At 41.2% G+C, this 25318-nt stretch overlaps 1 long non-coding RNA gene across 6 annotated transcripts in view; it reads right to left on the minus strand.

Moving 5' to 3' along the window:
* Window positions 1-897: 897 nt before the first annotated feature.
* The window catches only part of LOC143836235 (uncharacterized), a 29890-nt gene continuing 5469 nt past the window's right edge, over window positions 898-25318 (minus strand). For 2 of the 6 annotated variants that reach the window (XR_013230555.1, XR_013230552.1), the window contains 6 exons: window positions 23521-23734; window positions 22228-22382; window positions 19233-19407; window positions 11363-11516; window positions 10436-10521; window positions 898-5378 (listed from right to left, as the gene is read on the minus strand). This is a non-coding gene — a long non-coding RNA (uncharacterized LOC143836235). The remainder of the gene's footprint in view (window positions 5379-10435; window positions 10522-11362; window positions 11517-19232; window positions 19408-22227; window positions 22383-23520; window positions 23735-25318) is intronic. The other 4 variants (XR_013230557.1, XR_013230554.1, XR_013230556.1 and 1 more) reach the window with 3 other exon arrangements.

Genomic DNA, 25318 nt, shown 5'->3' on the forward strand with positions numbered 1-25318 from the left:
CTGTTTATCTTCCTTCAGAAATATAATGGATTTTTTTTATTTCATAATTTTTGAGGTTTTATATCTGGGAGAATTCATCTGTGTACAAGCAGGAAGATGTATGTGACAAGTTTATACTTGGCCTACCATAAATGGTGCCTGGGCCCTAACTGTCCTCATGTGTCATAGTTGCTGTGAGTTTGATACAAGCAGAGATTGTCTCGCCAGGCTGCTTAAACTGCCCTTTCACAGGCCAAACATAATATGTGCTTGGGTGGCCAATTCTGGTTTAGGGAAATTCCTGGAGATTTAGGGGCATAGTATAGCCTAGGTAGGGCAGATTATGGGAAGGGGGGTGAGTTATTCCATTGAGTTTGCCCTCCAAAACTGCTAATCACTTGTAATTCCAGGAGAACTCCAGGCCACATCTGGAGGATGGCAACTCTAGTAGGTGCCCTTCCTCCAGGTACATCCTATCTGCACTCATGGACATTTCATCAGTTAAATTTTTTTAAGTCCTGGATATTGAAAGAAAAACAATGACAGTTAATCTGATAATTAGTGGGGAGGGGAAATTTTTACAAAGTACATATGCAAGGGAAACAGGATAAAATGTTGGGTCAGAATCAGGCATAGTATCTTACAGTTGTATACCTTTTGACCTGCTAGTTTTGACCCTTCAACCAGATCAGGAGCACACAAAGGATCTACTAATCAGTTTAATTCAGTTCTGTTTTAACTTCTGGCTTTGCTCCTGGCCATGTCTCTTTTTTAAAAAAAAAAATTCATATGGTAAATCTTAGAAACAGCTAAACACTGAAATTTAAAATATCAAAATCTGGACATTTTATATGTAGCAATAAAAATACTTTTTTCAGGTTAACTTTCAGTGAGACTATGAGAACCTAACTGTCTGTTCTAAAACTGGCTGAGGCTGAACTCAGCAGGATCCCTGGTCAGATCTGCTGATTATATGTCCTCATGTTAAAAAGCAGTCACAGCTTTGGATAGGTGTCCTGGTGTATATGTGTGAATTAATGACCCACTATTGGGCCTAGTAGTAGGGTTGCGAGACTCCATTGGAACTGGAAGTCTCCTGGTATTAAGTCTCCAAACTACAGAGATCAGTTTCCATAGAGAAAATGGCTGCTTTGGGGAGTGAACTCTATGGTATTGTACCCTGCTGAGGCCTCTCCTGTTCCCAAATCCCACCATCTCCAGAGTCTCCCCCCAAATTCTCCAGGTATTCCCAAGCCAGTGCTGGTCACCCTTCCTAGTAGAGAAAAAAGACCAGCATATCCTTACTCCACCCATGACACAAATCTCTATTTTCCTGCGGCTACTTTTTAACATTAAAAATGTGCTGGGAGTTTGTGTCACAGATCTCCACACATTACATATTTCAGTCCTCAGATTACTTCGAGAATGATCCCAGACTCTCAATTCATGGAATGTTAAATAGACATAAATACAATAGATATGTCCAAGAAAAAACCCCCTACTAAATGTTTGGTTTAAATGATTTTATTACTAGATTACTCAAAATGTCTTTCCAAGGTTTGCTTAATTTTTCACTTCAAAGCCAATCTTTAAAAAAAAAAAAAACTCTCCAGTATTATCAGACTCAAGAATCTGTTATCTTCCTAGTTCTCCTTTTACCCCGGAGAACTTTTCCTTTTATCCTTTTAAAATAGGATTGATAACATTTTTTTTCCAAATGCAGAAGAGCTCGGAACTACGAAAGACAGATAAGATTTTTAAAAACAAAATGGCAAACTTCAAGAGAAGTTACAACAAAGCTTCCTGTAAATGGCAGTATTGTTTTATTTTTATTTTTACATAATAAATTAATCTTACACAATCAATCAGCCCCATCTACCTCTAGGAAAAGAAACCTAATGCAGACTTTGAAAGATAGCTTAATTGCATAAAAAGTTATATAAGCTCATGTTTGCAGGTTGCTAGTGCGAGGATTTTTACAGCTTACTTGCTTTGTGGATTGTTCTATTTTTTATACGATAAGGACGCATGGTTTTCTTTCACTCTTTTCCCATTTTTGTTATGTGTCAAGAAGTTGCTGCTTGCAACAGTTTTCTGTAGTATGTAACCAACATGACAAAAAACATGCTTGTACTCACATGTATAAAACGTCATGAACAAGCCAAAATTTGTTTGTGTCATACATTATGAATATACATTCCATTTTTTAAAAAGAACAATTTCAACTATTATATAATATAAATAAAAATCATACCATTTTTATCGGTCAAACGGGAAACAGTATCTGGTGCAGGTCAGGAATGACCCCCAACATGTTTAAATGTTTGCAGAAATATCCTTATAGTTTAATGATTTAATAGATTAGATTCCTATCAGTGCTACTCTAAGCAGAGATACACTCTTTTAAGTCAATTGACTTCAACAGATTAGTATGCTTCTGAAAGACCCATTATGCACGGGGGGAATAATGCACATTCGGGGTGGAATGGCGGCGACTAAAATCACGGATAACGCATGGTGCTGGCTGCAACCGGCCGCAGCTTCGGTGCATGCCTCCGAAAAAGCCACGTTAGCGAAACGCGGAAGAAAGCGCAGCTTCCGGGTGACCGGGGCGCAACCAGAAGTGGCGCCCGGATCGCCGCGTGCATAATCGGTTACTCTGGGTTTTGCCGCCATTGCGCCCCGTCCCGTGCATAACCGGTGTGCATCGCGTCTTCCCCCTCCGCGTTTTCCATGTGACCCGAAATCGCCAGTTCGGCGGCCATGCATAATGGGCCTAACAGGCACTCACTTTGTTTACGGTTGTGCTCATAAGAGAGCCAGCTTGAGGTAGTAGTTAAGAGTGGCGGCCTCTCATCTGGAGAACCGGGTTTGATTCCCCACTCCTCCACATGCAGCCAGGTGGGTGACCTTGGGCCAGTCACAGTTCTTTCAGAGCTCTCACTCTCACCTACCTCACAGGGTGCCTGTTGTGGGGAGAGGAAGGGTAGGTAATCATAAGCCTCTTTGAGACTCCTTCAGGTAATAAAAGCCATCTCCTCTTCTTTTTCTCTAACAGAATGCTAAGGATAAAGAAAGGAGACAGGCTTCTTGTTTCATTCCCAGTAATCATGATCTGCTATGATTTGATCCTATTTATTTATTTATTTGGTGCATTTTTATCCCACCCTTTCACTTAAGATGCTGTACAAAGTTCTCCCCTCCTCCATTTTATCCCCACAACAACTTTGTAAAGTAGGTTTGGCTGAGAGAGCACAACTGGTTCAGTAGGTTTTATGGCATGAGGAATTTGAGCCCAGTCTCCCTGGCTGAAATCCAGTATTATAATTTTTACACCCCATTTGCTCTCCTTTGGGCATCAAACTGACCTCAGTTTGTGTAGGCATCTTCATTCAGATGCCAAAGCTCACTGGAATTAGACGGAATGCTCCTATCTTCAGTTTTTGTGCTGTGTGCAAAAGGAAGGAAGGCAGGCAGGCAGGCAGGCAGCAGGCAGGCAGGAAGGAAGGAAGGAAGGAAGGCAGGAAGGAAGGAAGGAAGGAAGGAAGGAAGGAAGGAAGGAAGGAAGGAAGGAAGGAAGGAAGGAAGGAGACAGTATGTAAACCTGACCATGCAATAAACCTGCCTATCAAAAATAAAACTCCGGTTTGTTTTTAGCATTTGAATGCAAAGTCTGAATATGCTCCAGGAAAATTGAAGTGTGAAGTGCCTCAATGTTCTATTGAAATTTTTACCCACCGCAGAGACATTACAAATCAGGACAGCTCTCTGTGGCCTCTATGCTGTGAATGAATACAGATGGCCAATTAATCATGAAAGGAAATTTACTTAGTTCCTTCCATTATAACCCAATGGGAATCCAAGCAGCTTACATTGTCCTCTTTTCATAGAATCCTAGAATTGGAAGGGGCCATACAGGCCATCTAGTCCAACCCCCAGCTCATTGCAGGATCAGCCTAAAGCAGCCCTGATAAGTATCTGTCCAGCCACTGTTTAAAGAAAGCCAGTGATGAGGAGCTCACCACCTCCTTCATATAGGTTAGGCTGAGAGCATGTGACTGGCCCAAGGTCACCCAGCAAGCTTCCATGACAGAGTGGGGATTTGAACCTGGAGCTCCCAGATCCCAATCCAACACTCTAACTACTATATCACATTGGCAGTCAAATCTGTGAAGCAGGAAAAAATCCGCCTGCTTCTTAAATGTGTGTTAAAACGATGCAATGAAGACAATGCACTTGGTCTTGCTCACCCCTCTTTAGTACCTTCTGTCCCTCCATGCTTTTCTGCAGTGTTATGTTGCTATTTCCCAGTTCTTTTTACAGAAGTAGATGGCTGAATGAGAGGCTAAAACAGCCTCCTAATATGTATAATGTAAATTATTCATATAAATCCACTATGTACATTACTTGCTCAAAGTGGATTTTTAAAGGTTCTTCCATTTTATGCACATGAGCGTGTAGACATCACATTGCCTCCATGAAATCTAAAAAAATATATATACTGAAGAGAAAAATCCCTTCAAAAGGTTCACTTCATGCATTACACTTGAAATGAAGCAGAAAGTAGATACAGAGCCACCCAACCCTTCACCCTACAACAGAGTCACAGTTTGGCCACCCTTCCTTTCAACAAACATGATATCAGAGATGTCAATATATAGGTGAATATAATGGTGGTGGTGGTCATCACAGTGGTGGTGGTGCTGGGGAGTACTTCTGAAATCTGTGGGTACTTTCCTCTGTGGTACATGAACATTTTGCTATTGATTTTGACATCCAACTATTATGAAGAAAAAGAAGCAAAGAGAAATTTGGCACAATGCCCCAGAGCTCAGAGAAATGTTTTCCTCACTCAGTTTTAGCAGTTACCAGTTGGTGATAAAGGTGACCATCTTCCCCCTTGAGGAAACTTTGAAATATACAAGAGCATGCTGCAAAAATTATAGCTAGATTGTATAGTGATATAGATGTCCAAGCAACAATATGGTAGCAAACCCTACCGCACAGTAAACTGTTCACCCACAAGTAATGACTTCTACTGGGCTTCAGTGAACCAGTATGAGGAACCTGAATGCTGATAATACATCTAAAGCCATAAATTCACTTTCACTAGCTACAGTAGGCATAAGCTTTGGTTCCCAATTAGAACATTTCCAAGAGTGGCTGTGATAGCAAAAATTAAATGTATACACACCTGCTAGGTCTAGATATGAAAAAACTGAGTACAGTTGCATCATATGAACAAGTCTGGATACTAATTGAAATGGAAACGTGAAGGTTTTGGATGGTATTTGATTGAAAGAGAACTAAAGAGTATAAACGTTCATTCCTGGCTTCATCTGGTCCTGCCAGGGCCCCCTTGACTCCTACTGAGGGATGGGGAGGGATAGTGGCCAGATCTAGAAGAAGAAGAAGGAGAAAAAGAAGAGTTAGTTCTTTTATGCTGCTTTTCTCTACCAGGAGTCTCAAAGTGGCTTACAATCGGCTTCCCTTTCCTCTCCCCACAACAGACACCCTGTGAGGGAGGTGAGGCTGAGAGAGCCCTGCTATTGCTGCTCGGTCAGAACAGCTTTATCAGTGAAGCTCAATCCTTCAAAGACGAAGGTCCTGTGGCTGCGTAGGAAGGGCCCATGTGAGGAAGCGCGTCTGCCTGCCCTGGATGGTGTGCAGCTCTCTACGGATCACTCCGCCAGGAATCTAGGCGTGATTCTGGACGCTTCCCTCACAATGGAAGCCCAGATCACAAAGGTAGCGCAGCTGGCATTCTACCATCTCCACCAAGCCACAGTTATCCATGCAACGGTCCCCTCTAGACTGGACTTTTGTAACTCGCTCTACACAGGCCTGCCCTTAGCCCTGACCCGGAAACTACAACTAGTTCAAAATGCAGCAGCCAGGATCCTCATGGCAACACCGTGGAGGTCTCACATACTGCCTATTCTCCACCAGCTGCAATGGTTGCCAGTTGAATTCCGGATCAGGCTAAAGGTTCTGGTAATTACGTTCAAAGCCATACGTGGTCAGGGCCCAGTGTACCTGAGGGATCGCCTCCCCGTCTACGCCCCCAAAAGAGCTCTGCGCTCCACCGCCACCAACCAGCTAAGGATCCCTTGCCCTAAAGAAGTCTGTCTGGTCTTGACCAGGGCCAGAGCATTCTTTGTTCTGGCCCCCACCTGGTGGAATGAGCTCCCGGAGGAGATCAGGGCCCTGACAGCGCTTAAACAGTTCCGCAGGGCCTGCAAAAAAGAGCTCTTCTGCCAGTCATTTGGCTGAGACCAGACGTAATTAACAGCAACCGAAGGGCCTCTGCTCTCCCCCGCCCCCCCTCAGAATTCCACCAATATGCTCTGGACCTGTTTGTATTGTTGCACTGTTGTATTGTTTATATTGTTTATACTGTTACATTGTTATATGGTTACAACTATTAGTTATTATTATTATTATTATTTTTATAGACCGTTTTATGTATTGATCCTTGTTCATATGTAAACCGCCCTGAGCCTCTGGGGAGGGCGGTATATAAATATAATAAATAAATGTGGTGAGCCCAAGGTCGCCCATCTAGTTGCATGTGGGGGAGCGCAGAATCAAACCCAGTTTGCCAGATTAGAAATCTGTGCTCCTAACCACTACACCAAGCTGGTTCTAGTCTGGGATACTCCTGGAGATTTGGGGGTGGAGCCTGGGGAGGACAGGTACCTTAATGAGGTACAGTGCCATAGAGTTCACCTTCCTAAGGATCTATTTTCTCCAGAGTAAGAGATCACTGTCATCTGGAGATGAGCAATAATTCTAGGGAATCCACAGGTCTCACATGGAGGCTGACATCCCTACTTTCATCATTTGTTTTGCAGAGCATGGTTAGCAAAAAATCCAGCGCAAGCCCCACTGGATGGGACCTGTACAGGAATTCTCTGCTATAGGTCCCATTTGTTTGAATGGGGCCTGCTCAGGATTGTGCCAAAAGGATAAGCTAAGAAGTCATAAACATTTGTATTGTATAATGTTCCTTTTGAGTTTGGTATTGTACAGTACTCGTAACATAAGAATTTATTTCCAAATTAAAAATGTAAAAATAACCACTAATCAACAACTGTAGCAGCTTGACACTCATGTGAAAATTAAACTTTATCAGTATAATCTGCAAATGTTAGTAAAAAATATCAAAATCAGAAAGGGCTATGTAATAAATAACTAGAAAAAGCAAATAGAAGCATTTCCCCACAGATCTATACTTGTAGAACTCATTCCCACATGATATAGTGACGGCACTTGTTCAAATGTCTTTAAAGGAGTATTGGACACGGTCATCGTAGACAGGACTATTAATTGCTATGAGCCACAATGACTAGAGAGCCTAGAGGCAAAGTGAGAAGGGGCTATTGCATTCATGTCCTGCTTGTGGTCTTCTTGGGTGCATCTGGCTGACCTGTTCACTGGCAGGATTCCTGACTATGCAGACTGTTGTTCCGAGAGGGCTTCTCCTACATTCTTATGTCTCTTAAACATTTTGCACATTCAAAGTTATGGAAAGTAGATTGACAGTCTCTAGCTCCTTATTCGAGGAAAATGGTGTCTTCACCAAAACACAGATTGCCATTCTAAAATGAATCAGGTTATGAGAAATAGTGTTCTCTCTGCTATAGGGTGAGTTTTCAAAAAATAATTGGCTCTTGAAGATTATTCATTTTTAATTAATTGCTGATATTGAAGATTATTCTTATTATGGCTAGTATTAAGTAGTAACTTGGTTAATACAGAATGTTTTGTGATATGGTCTCAGAAGGCCTAATTATTTTGGCTCATTGAATTTTTTTTCCTTTTTAGTTCATTTCAGTCAGGATGCAGAAGCAGATTCTATGTCCAGCCAGCCATAATAAATAGCAACAGTCTGAGAACAGGAGATTGTCATCTATATCAGGGGTAGTCAACCTGTGGTCCTCCAGATGTCCATGGACTACAATTCCCATGAGCCCCTGCCAGTATTTTCTGGCATGGGCTCATGGGACTTGTAGTCCATGAACATCTGGAGGACCGCAGGTTGACTACCCCTGATCTATATCAAATGGTTGGATCCAAATGGAAGGAGTACACAGGAGCAGATCTTCTGGTTGAGTTCACAATGCGCCATGTAGAACAGAGGACTATAGTAAGGGAACAAAACTGCGAACCCAATAAGAAGAATAATTAACTTCTTTTAATAACAAGGTCCAGTATGATGTCAGTTAGAATGTTTCATTATGACTGGGAAGGCCTGGTTTCAAACCCCTGTTCTGCCATGAGGTTTCTGAGTTGATGCAGGGACTGTTACAATTTACTCTTGGACAATCCTGCCTAACCAAACTGGTTTGTATTCCATGAGCTTCTTGCAGTTAATGTGGGATTGAAATAATATGATAGAACCCAGATAGATAGAAAATATCTATCTACCTACCTATCTACCTCCACCAAATGTGATCACCCAAGGAGGTTCTGCATTGCATTCCATTTGCTCAATCTGGGTCCCGCTGAATAGTCATCATAGATCTGGGTAATGAGCTTCCTAGCTAAACCTACCTTGCAGGTATTTAGGTAGGCATTTAAGTTTGTTCTGGCAGGCTTTCTAGTATCAGCTCGAATGTATTCTGCTGTTCTCTATTATCTTGCTATTTTCCAGTTCTCTGTCTGACATGTTTTATGATATAGGATCACACTGCAGAGCTTATTGCTGGTTTATAGCAGTGCATGAAACCCCCAAAGAAATGCTGCTAATCTTATAAGAACTCTTTAGCTTCTTGTACAATCCTTCAGATGTTTTGCCTCAGCAGGAACTCCAAACTTGCTGTGCATATTTCTTTAAAGAAATTTGATAGTATTCAGAGGAAGAAGAACATATGAAGTAGCCTTAAAGCAGCTCAGTCCATCGGTCCACCTTGCTCGATATTTTATATTCCAATGAGGCATGACTCAAGGGACTTGGGCAAGTAAAAGTCTTTGCTAATGCTTGCTGAGATCTTACAGCTGAAACTTCCCAGAACTTTCTGCATACAATGCCTGGGCTCTATAATCATTTCCATGCACAAAACCTTGAGGAGAAATTTCACTAGTGAACAATTTTATGTAATTTCCTTTCAATTGTTTTATTTGCTCTATAAGTGGAACCTCCACAGTCAAGCTTACATTTTACTTTAAAGCTGTATTCTCACCTGCATTAACTTGGACTAAGCCTCATTTAAATTGCCTGTGCAATTTATTTGATTCTTACTCCACATAGGTGACCAGGCAACAGGTGGTTTAGAAGCATTCATTAATAGCACCAGTTAATAAAGATCATGACACTGAAAAGAATCATCATTCTGAGTGACTTCCACTGTTCTGACTTTTGGCTTCCTAATTATTTCAGTTATTTTAGATCCCTGATTGTCTGAATACATTGTTGTTTGTTTTAACGTTTTTAGTATCAATCTGCATCTGCTTTAACAAATAAGGCCTTAACATTTAAATAAATAAATTGTATTAATTTTTCACCGCTCCTCCTCTCTGTTTTCTAGGGTGACCTTGTTGTTGTTTTGTTAACCTGAGGAAACATTCCACTCTTGGGAGGATCTCAGACCACAAACTTGCAGGGCTATTTCCAATCATTTGGGGATGGGCAAACATAAAAGTGTATGGAAAGTCATGATCTGATATGGTTGCCCCACCTGATGACAACCCCCAGCTAACCTTTTCCAAGTGTTGTTGTGTCCTCCAATGTGAAGTAGGATGGAAGCTGTTGCTATGGCATTGAGATATCTTGGAGGGGGGGGGGGGGAGGGAGGAAATTATGCTTCTTTACTTCTCTAACCAAGGCTAAACAATACACATATATACACATATCTTTAAGCACTGGAGCAAGCCATGGTTTCCCACAGAGTCACATCTATCAATGCATTTCCTGTGGAAGGAAAGGAGAAATTGCCTGTTTTGCAGATTAGGGGCTATTCAAGGAGTGTATGTGTGGGGAGGGGAAGATGGAGAGAATGATGACAATTGGAAAGAAAAGAATAAATCAGTCTTGCCACCATTCATGACTTATTCATGAGACATGTGAATTTTGCATTTAAATTTGACATTCTCATGATCTCAATATTGTATATGCAAATCTAAAGATTTCTGCATCCCTTCACATTCTTGATTCAAGTGTGCTCTCAGTCCCGTTCTCCCCCCCCCCCCATCCTCCTGTGAATACAAAACTAGCAAGCCTCACAGAGCTGCTGCTCTACTCAGGGGTTATTCTTTCACACAAATCCAAAGAATGCAAAAATGTAATGAATTAAAATGAGTGAATGCTTAGATCTTAATTGTTACTATTAATAATGACAGCTCTTCCCCCACCTCACCCCCTCCCAAGTTTATTTGCAGCTCTGCTGTTACCTTCTCCAGGATTCTGTCAGGGCCAAATAAGAGCCTGTTTGTATTTGTCTGTCAATATACTTACAAATAATTCTGAACAGCAGATGAGAATTAGATAGGGTGGTAAATGTCATCCAGTCAGGAACAAATATCATATACCATGTAACATGCCTGTATGAAAATGTTCAAATACAAATATTTAGAGTGTCAGTTGATAAGTAAGGACGAATGCCCCGCTTTCATTTGCCTGCCAGTTTTGAAATTACAGTACTTGTGCAGAAATAACTATTTGCTTGTTATTAACAGAGTTGCTACTGCTGCATCCCCCAAGCCAAAGGAAGTGAGTGGTTACACCCAGTTTATAGAATTAGCTGCTAATAACTCAAATACAATCTATACTCTTTGGAATTTTAATTCTTTTGTTAGTTTGTCACCCACCCTATTCTTAGGGTGTGTAAGAAAATGACAACCACGAAAAGACAAAAGGATCCTTGTTGTGAAAAATCAAGATCTAAATGCCATGTGGAAAAGGCAAATAAAAAGGAACAGGGGTGTGTGTGTGGGGTGGGGAGGTAACCCCCCTCCAAGAAAACATATATAGATAAGTTGTTGTAATATTAGAGAAACAAAAGTTCTCCAGGTTAGAGTCCACCACTGTTTTCCACCACACCATGCTGACTTTCAAGAAGAGGCATAGTACTCAGGTAGGTTTACACAGTAGAACCACCTTGGGCAGAAAAAGAAGTACTTTGTTGCAAAGGGCCAAAAGGATGATGAACGTTGTATTCAGAGCCCCATCGCTTCTCATTATGGAAAAACAAGGCCTTTTGGAGGATCTGAATAAATCCAGACTATTCTGAATCATAGAATCATAGAGTTGGAAGGGGCCATACAGGCCATCTAGTCCAACCCCCTGCTCAATGCAGGATTAGCCCTAAGCATCCTAAAGCAATGCTGAGACAGCAAATACTTTGCACATATATGATATTGATAACCATACACATCCACCTACCTGGAATAGGGAGATAATTCCCACATTGGAGAGCACGATTTGCAGGCAGGTATAACGTCTCCCATTTTAGTAATGAGAGCACTGATGATTGACTATCCCATCCCCTTAGCTTCCTGAAACAGTTTTGAATCTTACCCCACCACGACCTTATGACCTACAACACAAGAGATACTGTAGCTCCATTAATTAAATCAACAAAAGACTCATACATGTTTATAAAAAAGTTCTGCATGCTAACTACTAGGCTTGAAAATTGGAGATGTGAGGTAACAAACTGGAAGTGTCAGCTAAACTACATTTTGCATTGAGATAATTATTTCTTATTTTGGGGGCTGGCAAATATTTTTATTATTTTTATTTATTATTGTATTTATATACCACCCTCCCCAAAGGCTCAGGGCGGTTTACAGGGAACAGGAAAAAATACAGATAACATATGGTAACAGGTGATAACAGTAATAACATGATCACAACAATAACATTAGATAATGGTGGAATTGCAAGAGCCTCAGCTCAACTGTTACTGGGACCTAGTGGGTTAGGCAGATTAGTGTCAGTCATAGTAGGAGGGGAGGGGCTTGGTGGCCAATTGGAAGCGATGGTTTGGGTCGACCTCATCTCTTCCAAGAAGTGTAATTGTAACCACGCAAATTCACAAACACTGTACAGTGCAATACCTAGAGGTATGTGGAAGTACTACTATTAATACTGTTATTCAACGAGACCTTAGTATGTCCTACTTCTTGATCGCACTGGCCCACCACCATAACAGCAGGCCCTGCTCTATGAATCCCAGAGTTTGAGATGATGGGGGAGACCTTATGCTCCTTCTCTGTAAAATGTCTGGCTATGGACCTAATTCCATTTGAAGAAGGATAGAGAAAGTGTCTTTTCATTGTAGGATTCCTGGTTGTCCTTAGGAGGACCCCTTTGTCCAACAGAAGATGCCTCACTTAGAAGGAAGAAACTATTGGATGCAGCCCTGTACATGCCAGAGTCTCTTTCCACATGTATGTCCTGACACACTATAAGACGACATTAAACTGTAGGTACATGGAATTTCAAAAATGCAAGTAATTGGTTGGAAAAGAAATAGCAATAAAACCTGGAAATTGAGCCAAACCCCCTCCTCCCCCCCCACACACAAATCAGGGGGAACATCAGAAATATCCATAGCTAATGTATAGCAATAAAATTAATTTTGATATTTAATCAGAGATCAATCCACGAATCTCACAACAGATGGTTTTTCTTGTCACTGTAGCAAATGATGATAAGCAAATCTGCTTTTAAAAATTAGAATTTCCAAAGTTCAGCGAACAGTCATCTCAGTAAATGGTAATTAAATACAAGAGATCTTGGGCAGTTCCACAATACTGAATAAGTTTTGAAAAGAGTTCAGTGATGCCAGACCATGAAAATTGTGATTTAAACAAAAAAACAAAATCTTTATTGAAGGATATGAAAGATGGTTTCAGAGAGAGAGAGAGCAGGAGACTGTTGGCTTCATCCTTACAAATACAGCTTTTATTGTGGCCATAGTGAAGCTGAGAGGAGCCATACCTGAATATAGAACCAGAGGATGTGTTCTCGGGTTCAGAGTATCTGAGGTTAGTTGGTGGAAGATAGATTCTCAAGAACAAAAGATACTTCTGTTGGCTAGGCAAAGCTTGAATGTCAGACTTTTAAACATTTAGCTTTATCAGCACTGTGGTGAGCCCAGCTAGCTGCATGTGGAGGAGCAGGGAATCAACCCCAGTTTGCCAGATTAGAAGTCGGCACTCCTAACCACTACACGAAACTGGCTTAAAACAGTTCTGTAGGGCTGCAAAAGAGAGCTGTTCCACCAGGCCCATGGATGAGGCCCACAGAATAACACCAATAGATTGGCTTCCCTACATAGGCAACAACATCTGCACACCATATGTCAAAACATCAACGCACTTTGTCTGGATTTAAAATGTAGACCTGCATTTTAATATTTAAATGTTTTAATATTTATTTTATTATAGGGGTATGTTGTGAGCCACCCTGAGCCCTCAGGGAATGGCAGCATAAACCTGTAAAAATAAATATTTGGACGAAGAACTTCTGAATTGATTGCCTTCATCACTGCACTGAACTATAGAAAGTAAATATGGCTGCTTGTGAGTCCGGTTGATTTGGATCTCATGGTAAATCTCTGCTGACAAAAGGGAAATGGCACTTAGTTGACTTTCCTGCTGCAACCCCAAATGAACCCTGAAATGGTGCTCCAGGGGAACAGGGATGCCCCAGAATGAGGGAAGAGTTGGTCTACAGTGAGATGGTGGAATTAGTGGAAGTTGCTTCCCCTTTCATTACTGGAAATTTTAGGTGGGATCCAAGTCATTGATCTTGTTTGCATTCCAACACAAAACCTGTGCCAACCATCTGATGTATTTTTGTGAGGTTCTACCCCAGTCAGTACCCTACCTGGCCCACAATGAGGCTGAGCAAACTGATGGGCGATGGAACCAGTAAAGGCAAGGCATGGAATAAGGCAGGCATGTAGCTGGAACCAGATTCAGTGCCAGGTCTGACCAGGCAGTAACCTGCACCGACCCCAGTGGAGTCTCCATCATGTATCCTCTAGAAAGAACAACCAAGGAGGACATCATTAATATGTCCTATTGTTTCCCCTTGCAAGCCACTCTCAGACACAGCCTATCCTACAATATATTAATATAGAAAGGGAATTATAAGAAATGACACCTTTGTTTTGGGAGGATGCATACCAGAGAAATTGCTCACTGGTTACATTCAGCAAAACTGATGGAAGCAAAATAGCCCTGTCAGTTTACAGCCATGCAAAGCTATGGATGCCACAGAAAATTCATTCCAATGGGATTGCTTCTGGGATGAACTGGGCCCTGGATGACCTTGATTTAGAGAAATGAGTGGATTATTAATTAATATTGTTTGAGAATGCTCTGGTTTTGAAGGAATTCTTACCAATGACTTTCCAAGTTAAGGCTCTCCAGTAACTTAGAAATGCAAAATTAATTACTATCCATGAAACAGTGTTGGGAAATCTTATTTTATTTTATTTATTTTGACTTCTATACTGCCCTTCCATATGGCTCCGGGTGGTTTACATACAACATCACGGGGGGGGGGGGGATACATGGAACGAACTAACATATGACAGTCAACTACAACAACAATAATCTAACTGTGGTTCTAAATAACACAATTTCAGTGATATTAAACAACAACAATATAGCAGGAACTTAGCTAAGGCCCCTAGAGAGGTCAGACTAGTTCAGGCCATGGAGGGGATGTCTGAGGGAGACCTGTGGTCGGTCTCAGGCAAATGCCTGGTGGAAGAGCTCCCTTTTGTAGGCCCTGCAAAACTGTGGGATCCATACCCAGTAGAGGCATTCAGTAGAGAAAAACAGTACAGTAGCATTCAGTAAAATAATATACAGTGGAAAATATTTTCATGCAGGATTGGGAATCTGAATTAAGATGCAGAAGTTCAGATAACTGTAAAGTTCAAAATCTTGCCTATTAAGCAAAAGATGCTGATGCTGAAAAGGTATTTTTGCTTCACATATTAAAGTGAGAGTAATTCAGTTTACTCACAGGACATGGCTGTTTCACCAGTGTCATCTGAGTGTCGTGCTTGCCCTGTGTCCTTGGAAAACATTCCATAATTACCAAAGATCAAATTTGATATCTGCTACACACATACAAACTGGATTAATTTACACTGAGTATGCAAAGAGACTTGATATAATAGATAAAATTTCATTGATTGTACATGTAAACAATCAACTTTTATATAGAGAGCATTGTCAAGTTTCACTTTTTAGTTTCTGATAGCAAGGAAATAAACAATCCCTGCTAATGAGAAATCTACAAAATTCTGAGCAGGTTACCTAGTTATTTAAAAAAAATAATAAACTTCCCCAATCAGCATATTTCTAACAAGTCTATTTCTAGGTATACCAGTGTTATGCACTCTTCATTCTTGAATAGCCCTGACAAAGCCCAAGTACAATGGAGCCTGAAAGCTCAGCTGTGTTGGTGATGTTTGATGTTGTCAGTTCTAAAATTCCAAGATATCTGTAGTTTCCTTCAAAGCCCAGTGTTTTAAAGTTGTTGGACAACTTGATTTCTACTTGTTCAGTGCACATTTGTCAAGGCCAAATTCCATTGCTATATGTTTGCTGAATATTCAACCTGTATGTGGTAAAGAATCAATCTCTGATTATGACTTTCCATGCATTTTCATGTCATCCATGTACAATAAGTGTGAAATCTTTGTGCCTGTCTTTGAAAGCTGGTAACCTAGGTCTGTGCTGTTAAAGAACACTTGTGAGTGGTATTACAGCAAAGACAAAGAGCAGTGGTGATAGTAAGTCTTCTTGGCAAATTCCTTATTTGATATCAATGTTCTTCTCCATTCACTATCAACCTGGTGTTCCATTTACTCATAGCAGTTTTGATAAATTTTATTACAAGTTTGCTGATGCCTACCATGTCTAGTGTTTTCATGATCATTGTATGAGAGAGTGAATCAAATGCCTTCTTGTAATCAATCCAAGTACCATTTAGGTTGGTTTCCCACCTTTTACTATTTTGTAAGACCATTGTCTTGAGATTTTCAGAAAACATGAAAAATGTGATATAATCAAACTGGGCTGTAGATATTAATGAATGGAATTGGCTACAATTCCTGGCAGAAGTCGTTGGGAGACAAGCAATGGGTTGGAAGTTGCTTGGCACTGCTCCATTCTCTTCTTTAGAAAGAGAACTGTCCTGCCCATTGTTATCCAATCTTCTACTACTCCGGAATGGAGCACATCATTAAGCTGTTGCACCAGTCATGGGCGAAGGCTTGTCAAATTTTAAGCCAATAGCTGTAGACTTGATTTTTTTCTAGGAGCTGTACAGTTTTTCACTTTTTTTTTTTTTCAGGCTTTCCAGTTGTAAGATCCTCCATTTGCTTTCCTTTTAGTTTGTTTTCCACATACTGTTGTTGTTGCTAACAAATCTGATTCTAGGTATACCAACAGCACACAGCCTTTCCAATTGAGTCAAATTGTAGCACTAACAAAAGATCGGCCCAAAAAAATGTTTGGCCTTACAAGATCATCTGGATAAATCTAGAAGGGTGATGGTTTGAGATACAAGGTTTATACATTTTTGCCTCCAGCAGGTAATTATCAAGAATACTTAAGGCCGATGTCCCTATCATCACAGTCCAAAGCACTAGCTGTTTGAAAAAGCAATCCTAAACAAGCCTACTTCGAAGATTTTCAGTGTGGCTTCCTCCTGGGAACGTATTTTTTCAGATTACAGTCTGCAATTCTTAGTTAATGTCCAGAACTGATAGATATCTATGCACCATGATGTATGGGTATATTTTAATGCCTTTCCTGCTAATAATATTCCTCACAAGAATATTAGCTCTTTTGACTCTTTTCCTAAGCTCTGAACAGACATTAATGTGACAACACAGGAAAAGAAGAAAGGATAATGTTTTCCATTTTACAAATAAAAAGGAAGCGTCTCTACTAAAATGATTTCTCTCAATCATACACAAACCTGTAGTTGAGTTTAGAATGTAAATTATATGTCCTTTCTCCTTGCCCTGTTTGTAAATTACTGGATTATGTTTTCCTTGCAAACAGCATTTTATGGTTTGGAATACAAAAAATCTTACCAAATGCATATAAGAAAGGCAAACAGATATAGGTTCTAATCCAGATAAAATTAGTTGTGACTCATATCCCATTGAAAACAACAAAGTTACTGACAATAATTTAATGTGTTTTATTGCTTTTAGTGGGACTTAATGTAAAATAACTGTAGGTGTACTGGAGCCTGTATAAAATATTTGTATCCTGCCTTTCATTATACCTCAAGGTGGCTTGTGCATTACATTTAAAACATTAACCTCAGATGATTTCCAGCAGTAATTATAAACAATGAGCTTCTTTCTGTACATGCAAATTCTTGTTATTACTATTCTTGACTTTTGAGTGAAGTCAACTTTACTTTTGAGGAAGTCAGCATCCTGACTTCTGCATTCTATCTGCACAAGTTGAAGTTTCTGGACACAAAGTAGGTAAGCTTCATGGAGACTGCATTGTAGTAATCTAATCTAGATATAATCAGGATATGCACCACAATGGCCAGATTTTTCTGCCCAGGAAAGGTCTCAGCTGGCTATTTGCTCAGAGCTTTTAAAAGGCACTCATGACTAAGAATGGGCAGGAACCAGAAAAATGTGGTTCATGGCAAAACCACAAACTAAACCACAAACTGAACCGAACTTGGGAGGTTTGTTTGTGAATCAAACCAGTTTATGCTCCTACACGCCCCATTGAAAGGGACCACTGTCCCTTTAAACAGAGTTTGCGAAAAGCTTGAGAAGCAGCTGAGCTGTGGGTTGGTACTCCCTGCATCTCTGCTGGTTTGCTTTCCTGTGCAGTCTCTTTAATAGGCCTGCATGAGAAAGCCCAGAAAACAGCTGAGTAGAAAGGAAGCTCTCCCCATGACTCAGATGTTTTGCTTTCTTCTGCAGTCTCTTTAAAGGCACTATGCAAGAAAGCCTGAAAAACAGCTCAATTTGGGGAGATGCTCCCATTTGCTTGGCTGTTCTGCTTTCTTATGCACTCCCTTTAAAGGGACTATACAAGAAACCCTGACAAACAGCTGAACAGAGCAAGGTCCTCCACACCACTAAGCTGTTTTTGTAGCTTTCACAAGGAACAGAATGCAAGGGTTTAAAGGGAATCAGAGTTCTATTAATACCTTGCTTTCTGTTCTGTCCATTAACTATCATAAACAGCTATAAACAATGGAAGTCATGACATTTGGTTAGCAGACAACAAACTGGGCAAAATTCATGATAAATCTGGGGTTTTGATATGGTTCATGCTCACATCTGCCACCTGCTTATCCAGGAGGTGGGTTCAAGAGCTACCCCAAACTATGGGCACAACTTCAAGGGGAGTGCAGCCTCTTTCCGAATGGATGACACCTTGAAGTCCTGAGTCAGACCTTCCACTCACCAGAAGCACTTCCATCTTGTCAGGATTAAGTTTCAGTTTATTAGCCCATATCACTTTCAAAAACTGCCTCCAGGCATTAGTTCAGTGTTTTTACAGCTTCCCTGGGATCAAGCTAGAGCTGGGGGTATTTTGTATCCCACTTTTTACTACACAAAGGAATATTAAAGCAACTTACAATTGCTGATACTTCCTCTACCCACAACAGACACCCTGTGAGGTGGTAAGGCTGAGAGATCTCTGAAAGAACTGGGTAAGCCCAAGGTCACCCAGCTGATTGTATATGGAGGAGGGGAATCAGTCACAGTTGTCCAGCTTAGAGGCCACTGCTCTTAACCACTACACCAAGAACAGGAGACAGTGATGAATGTGCCAGTAAATTGTAGAGAATCCTGCACAAATATTTCAATAGTAGTTTCTTGCAGATGTTGGAAAGCATAGGGGACAAGATGGAGCTTTGCAGGACCCCATAGATCAAATAGCAAGGGGCTGAGCATCAATCCCTCAGCCCCACCTTCTGAATACTATCTTCCAGGTTGGACCAGAACCATTTCAAAAAGACATCCTAGCCTAGAAAGGTGATCCAGAAGGATACCATGATTGATAATGTCAGTCGTAACTGGTAGTTCTCAATGCTCCTGAAAAAAATTAGGTAGCTTCCACAAACATAAATTTTGTCATCTCTAGGTCTAGTAAACAGGCAAAGTAATTGATGACATTGGGAAAGATACAATCATAGGATGAAATTTAATGCAGTAGATGGTAAATCCTCACCCCAAGGGTCAGACATGACCCGGTGCTTGCACAGGGGATACCTTTACCTTTACCTTTTAAAGTTGCTGCAGACTAAGGTAGTAACCAAAAGCATGGAAAGATGTATTCCCAAGAAGCAGAATGAGATGAGACCCAGGTGTATCTTGAGTGTAACTGGGATAATTGGGTGGTATGCTGGGTAGAGTGCTGGACTAGAATCTGGTGGCCCAGGTTAGAAGAGGCTGTTTCCTGAAACAGCAATAAGTTTAATGTAAATTCAAAGCAAATATTAATTAAATTCCAGTTAATCAAAAAATTTTAATACAAGATAAATAATGTCATAGGTAAGATGAACAACTGTCCAAGAGAATACAAAACAACAGTGGTGGTTTTCTATTCTCATATTCACAGATCAGAAAGTGAGCTTCAGCCATCCAGACATGAATATTCACAAAAGCTGAATTTAAGGCTCATGCAAATATTTAGACTGGATGCATGCACATTTGGTCCAGCAACAAAAAAGCAGCCATGTGATTGCCTGACCACGTTCTATTTTGATTATCAAATAATGTGCTTTGAAAAAGCAATTTATGATCAAACCACAATATTAATATTTTCAAAAGTATTGACTGCATTTGAATAACAAATCAGTGTGAGAGATTTGTGATTTGCCTAATGCTGCCAGATATTTGAAGAACAAACTAGCAAACAAATAAAAAGGTTCTAAGTAGCTGTTATAATTAGCCAATCCAGCCTTTCTCAACTTTTCTACCATTGAGAAACCCTTGAAACATTTTTCATGCTTTAGGAAACCCCAGAAGTGGTCCGATCGTTCAGAATATGGTTGGGAAGTATAGTTGTGTCCCACCTTTCCCACCCCCTCCAGGGCCATCATTGGCCATTTTGAGGGGGAAAGTTGATATGACCATATATCATCACATCATCTGATAAATGTTTAACCAATTTTAAAATATATTTTAAAAGTTAATTAACTCTCATTCATTTGGGAAACCCTTTCAGGGCCACCAAGAAACCCCAGGGTTTCATAAAACCCTGACTGAGAAATCCAGAGATTACCAGAAACAGAGATGCTTTCCCTTTTCATGCACTTAAAAAAAAATTAAGAGCATGAAAATATGTTTTTTAAAAAATCAATCATGGCTACCTTTGATTAGAATTTTAAAATCAGTGTATTTATCTCAAGTTTACATAGGAAGTTTTTCATGCTAATATTTATGTGTGCAGATTATTTTTGGCTTTGAGCCTCCTTTGGGTGCAAAAGTGATACATTTGTGTGACATATTATTAGGGTTGCTAGCCAGCCTCCACTTGAGGCCTGGAGATTACCCCTATTAAAACTGAGACAAAAGCAATCTGTTTCTATAGAGAAAAAGCTGCTTTGGAGGGAGGGCTCAATGCTGTTGTACCCTGTCGAGGTCCCTTTCCCAACCCTTGCTCTTCCCAGGCTCCATCCCCAAAATCTTCAGGTTTTTCCAAACCCAGAGCTAGCAATCCAAGTATATACAGGCTATGTCCAGACATTGTGCAAAATATGATTTAATTAAACTATGGTTAGTGTTGCTGAGCACAGGCTATTCCACTAATTAAAAGTTGGTTCAGGTTAACAAGCCAGCCCAGTTCTGCAGCTAGTTTATTTATTTAGCTAGTTTTGCATGCTGCCTGAATCCTGGCCTGATCCTGGGTTGTGCTCTGGAGACACATTTCCAGAGAGAAGGCAATAAAACCTGCATCTGTCAAGGCAAACCCTAGTTTCACAAACTAACCATAGTTAAAAGAAACCATTTTTTCATGCTGTATCTGAACAGATTCATACAAGTAAACAGAGGGGACCAAATATTGATTTTTAATAGCACAATTTCTTTAATGCTATAGCTGCGTTCCTTGGATTTCCCATAAAAGCACCAAAATGTATTGGGCCATATCTGATCAACTCTCATTACAAATGGAACACCATGGACTCAAAATATTTAGCCAAGCAAATCCTAACAAAACTAGGGGATTGAATTAGATAGCCTGTATGGCTCCTTCCAACTCTATGATTCTACAACCTTGTGGCTCACCAGCATTAGAGATGGGCAAATGAACAAAGACAGTGATTAGGCTGCTTTCATCTAGGGATGGAATATAGTGCCCCTGCTGTACAAGAAACAGTGAGAAGGACTGACAAGTCTCATCCCTATATCACTCTCTGCTGGCATCATCCCTCACCAGCCCCTTCCTGTTTGTCATGTCAGTAATGTGCAACAACAGCCTTACCAGCTACCCCTCTCCCATCAACCCCACCAACAAAAACAGGTTAACCTCAACAGAATTTTTTCTAAACCCTGTTAGGGGGCCTAAAGAGAGGCATGATGGAACTGAGTGTCATCATTTTGAAGGCAGAGCTAAAATCCATCTCTTGGATTAGCTCTAGACTTAGCCTCCACATGGAACTCTGCCTCCTGTTTCCCCTTTAAGTGGAAACAAAGACACCTATTCTTTACTTTGGCTTAAAGGGGAACTGCCAGGAGGAGGGATGCCAGCCTCCAGGGTGAGCCTAGGTATCCCCTGGAATCACAGCTTATCTCCAGACTACAGAAACCAGTTTTCCTGGAATAAATTGATGTTTTGGAGGGTGGACACTATGGCATTGTACTCCACTGAAGTCCATGACCTCCCCATACTCCATCTCCAAATCTTCAGGAATTCTCCATTCTGGATCCAGCCACCCTATATTTCCCATGCCCTGCCAGTGGACAGGGGGAACCTAGTAACCCTCCCCAAGAGCCAAGAACAACATCTTGTGACAATTCCCCAAAAAAGCATGGGTATGCTAGGAAGGAAGGAAGGAAGGAAGGAAGGAAGGAAGGAAGGAAGGAAGGAAGGAAGGAAGGAAGGAAGGAAGGAAGGAAGGAAGGAAGGAAGGAAGGATTTTTTCAGGTCTATGGTATGTGTGTGTTTGTGGGGAGGGTGCCTCCAGAATCTCAAGATCATTCTTTTTGTCATTCCCCCTCAAGCAGCAGGAGTGGGTAGGGAGAGATGACAGAAAGGAAGCTAGCCCAGACCTACCATGTTGTCATTGTCCCTGCTGGAGGTATCTCCATGAGTCTGGCAACATAGGCTGCAGAGGCTACCCCTGCAGACCCAAAATGGCCAGTAGGCTCCTAAAATGCCTTGGCTGCTCCAGTGGCCATTTCTGCCCCCTTAGGAACCGAAAGGTTGACCTGCAAAAATATTTTTGTTTAAAATCCAAGTATATTTATTATAATTATGTGCATACCAGGGACCAAGCCCATTGCATTCAGGAATACAATGGGTGCTAGATTAGGGGGTTGTAATGGAAGAAGTCTGTGGATGGCCTCCCCCTCCCCTCAGGACCTGGAAAGGCTGCAAGCATCTGTTAGAGAACTCACTGGCAGGGGCAGCTCTCATGAGGAAGGGATCTGCATCCTCCAAGTCTCAGAGGGAAGTGGAAGGAGAAGGGAGTGGTCAGGGATGGGGGGATGGAAGGTGATTGGCTGGCTGCTGGACAGAGACAAGCAAGCTGGTTGGAGGAGAAGACACTCAGGGGCGGGACAGCCGCCCTGAGTGGGTGTTAAGCACTGAGCGGCACTTAAGCCATGAGACATGCTCCTCCTCAAAGGCCTTACCAGAAATATATAGTGGAATAGATAATAAAAATTTTAAAACACTGATACAATCTCAGTTGAATATACTGTGTAATACAGCAAGTACAGAATCAGTATTAACACATGGAACATATAAAGACCAAAAACCAGACCCATTTCAACCACTCAGGGGTCTTCCTCAATGGTCAAATAAGTTTAAATGCACTTGTACAGTATAGAAATATATAATATTAGGGCTTGCAAGGTGGTAAAAATATCTAGATAGTGAAGCTTCAACAGAAATGTATATGATGTCCAATATGGAGCCCACATTGTGAAATACTGTTCACAAACCACCACTCTCTATTTTACCCAACTCTCTTTCAAATTGCATCCTCATGTGCTAAGCAGAAGAAGAGCCCCCTGAGGTGCTTTTGGGTTTGTTTTTTGGGATTGGAATGGTATCATTATCATCATCATTATTATTATACTGATGATATAATAGCATTGTGATTTGTATATCAGGCTCTCTGAATTTCTGGCTTTTTTAAAAAAAACAGCCTATTATGTTGCAGAGATTTTTAAGATTAAGGCAACATATTCACAATGAAAGGGCCTCCTTTAAAAGAAAGCTGGGACATCACAGCTCCTGAGAGCACGAGAGTTGCTATAGTTTTAGACTGACAAGACACTATTCAGTTGCCAGTTTTTAAAACAATGTCATGGGAGGAAATGGCCACGGCGACAACCAAACCTTGTAGAAGACCCAGAGCTTGCTAGACCAGCCACTATTCTCTGACTCAGTGGGCAGGCTGTGCTGACAGTGGAGAGAAATCTCTAGCAGGGCAGGGTAACGTCAGCAGGGTAAGTCCAGAGCCAGTTCACTCCTTTCCTAAGGGCTGTGGGTGGAGGTCAGGTCTGTTTCCTGGGCTGCCTTCTTCTCTTGTTCTCTTGAATCGTGTGCCTTCCTGAAACCATAAAACGCTCTTGAGATTCTGAGAAATAAAGTTTTGTTATCCCTAGAATTTTAGGAAGATTTCAAGCCAATCCAAAGCAGATAATTTCAGCTATGATTTAGGCTTAGGCATACTCAAATGTATACCCCTAATCCCAATGCTAAACCTATTTACTAAAAATAATTGTATGCCCCTTTACATGTGGGTTATTATTATTTTGTGTAAGGTGGGTGTGATGGACAGATTAGGTTCTGCATCTCCCTAAGAGTGACAGTGGGAGCAGACGGAATGCTGGTGAGAGGCTGACAGTTAAACAACTTTTATTTATTTGTTTGTTTGTTTAATTTGTTTCATTTTTATGTCACACCCTCTTGGCAGAGCCATCTCAGGGCAGCTTACAACATAGATGATACCAGTCCTAAGACAATGAATAGCAGTTAAACGCCATTAATGTGGTTGTCAAATCTGCCAACTGAACAGCTTTTACTCCCTTCGCAGCCCACGGTGGGAGAGGGTTATGCAGTAGGGTCCTGTTGGTGGTATCTTAACTTACTGCCCTCAACCAAATGCCTGGCGGAAAAGCTCCATTTTTCAGGACCTTCAGAACTGGGTCAGTTCCTGACGGGCCTTAAGATCTTAGAGGAGCTTGTTCCAACAGGTCAGGGCCAGGATTGAGAAGGCCCTGGCCCTGGTTGAGCCCAAATGTACATCTTTTAGGCCAGGGATACCCAGCCTGTTCTCATTGGCAGAGTGGAGCACTCTTCGAGGGATATTCTCAGTAAGATGGTTCCTTAGTTCTCTTTCAGTCAGAACTGGCAGCGGGAAGAAAAAGTAGCATAAGAGGAACTTGCTGCTGTTTGAGAGGAAGCTTTTCACAAAGTCTCCCAAATGCACTAACTGGGTTGTAATTCAGAAGTTCAAAGGGGAAGAAGCTTTGTAATCTTCTACCTGATTCATTCCAATGCTGTGATTAAATGATAAATAGAAGTTAACCCCTTGTTTGATTAACCTTGTAGGATGGACATGTGAGGTCTCAGGGGTGAAACATCCCCCCCCCCACACACACACACACATACACACACATACAAGCTAAGATCTTGGCTGATATATTACTATATTAGGATATGAATAAATGTTGGCAGCATGTGAATGAAGCAGTATCTGTGCCCCAATGCCAATAGCTCTGTGCAATGTCTTGAGTGAGGAGGGGGACTGGGCTGGTGAGTAAGAGAGGGAACCTTTTGTGTGAAAGAGTCAGGGCTGATCCACGTACCCCTGAATCTGTGTGACAGAGGTTGTAGAAGGTGGTAGGGTCTCTGAGTGAGGAAAGGGGGTCAAGAGGGAATAACCACAGCAACAATGCTCAACTGCTTCTAGCTGGAGGAGAGGAACTCTAGATGAAAAATGCTGTGGAAAACCAAAAAAAAGTAGATATTCCAGCATTCTGTAGCATTCTGCCTCAAGGAAGATGGATTAGGAAAGGTCCCTGGAGGATCTGGAGGACTAAGGTTACTAACATCAAGGCGGGGCCTATCAGTTTCTTGGAATTACAACTGATGTCCAGGGATCTCTGTGTGTGTGTGTGTGTGAAACACT

Source organism: Paroedura picta, chromosome 4, assembly GCF_049243985.1.
Source record: "Paroedura picta isolate Pp20150507F chromosome 4, Ppicta_v3.0, whole genome shotgun sequence".
Taxonomy (NCBI): domain Eukaryota; kingdom Metazoa; phylum Chordata; class Lepidosauria; order Squamata; family Gekkonidae; genus Paroedura; species Paroedura picta.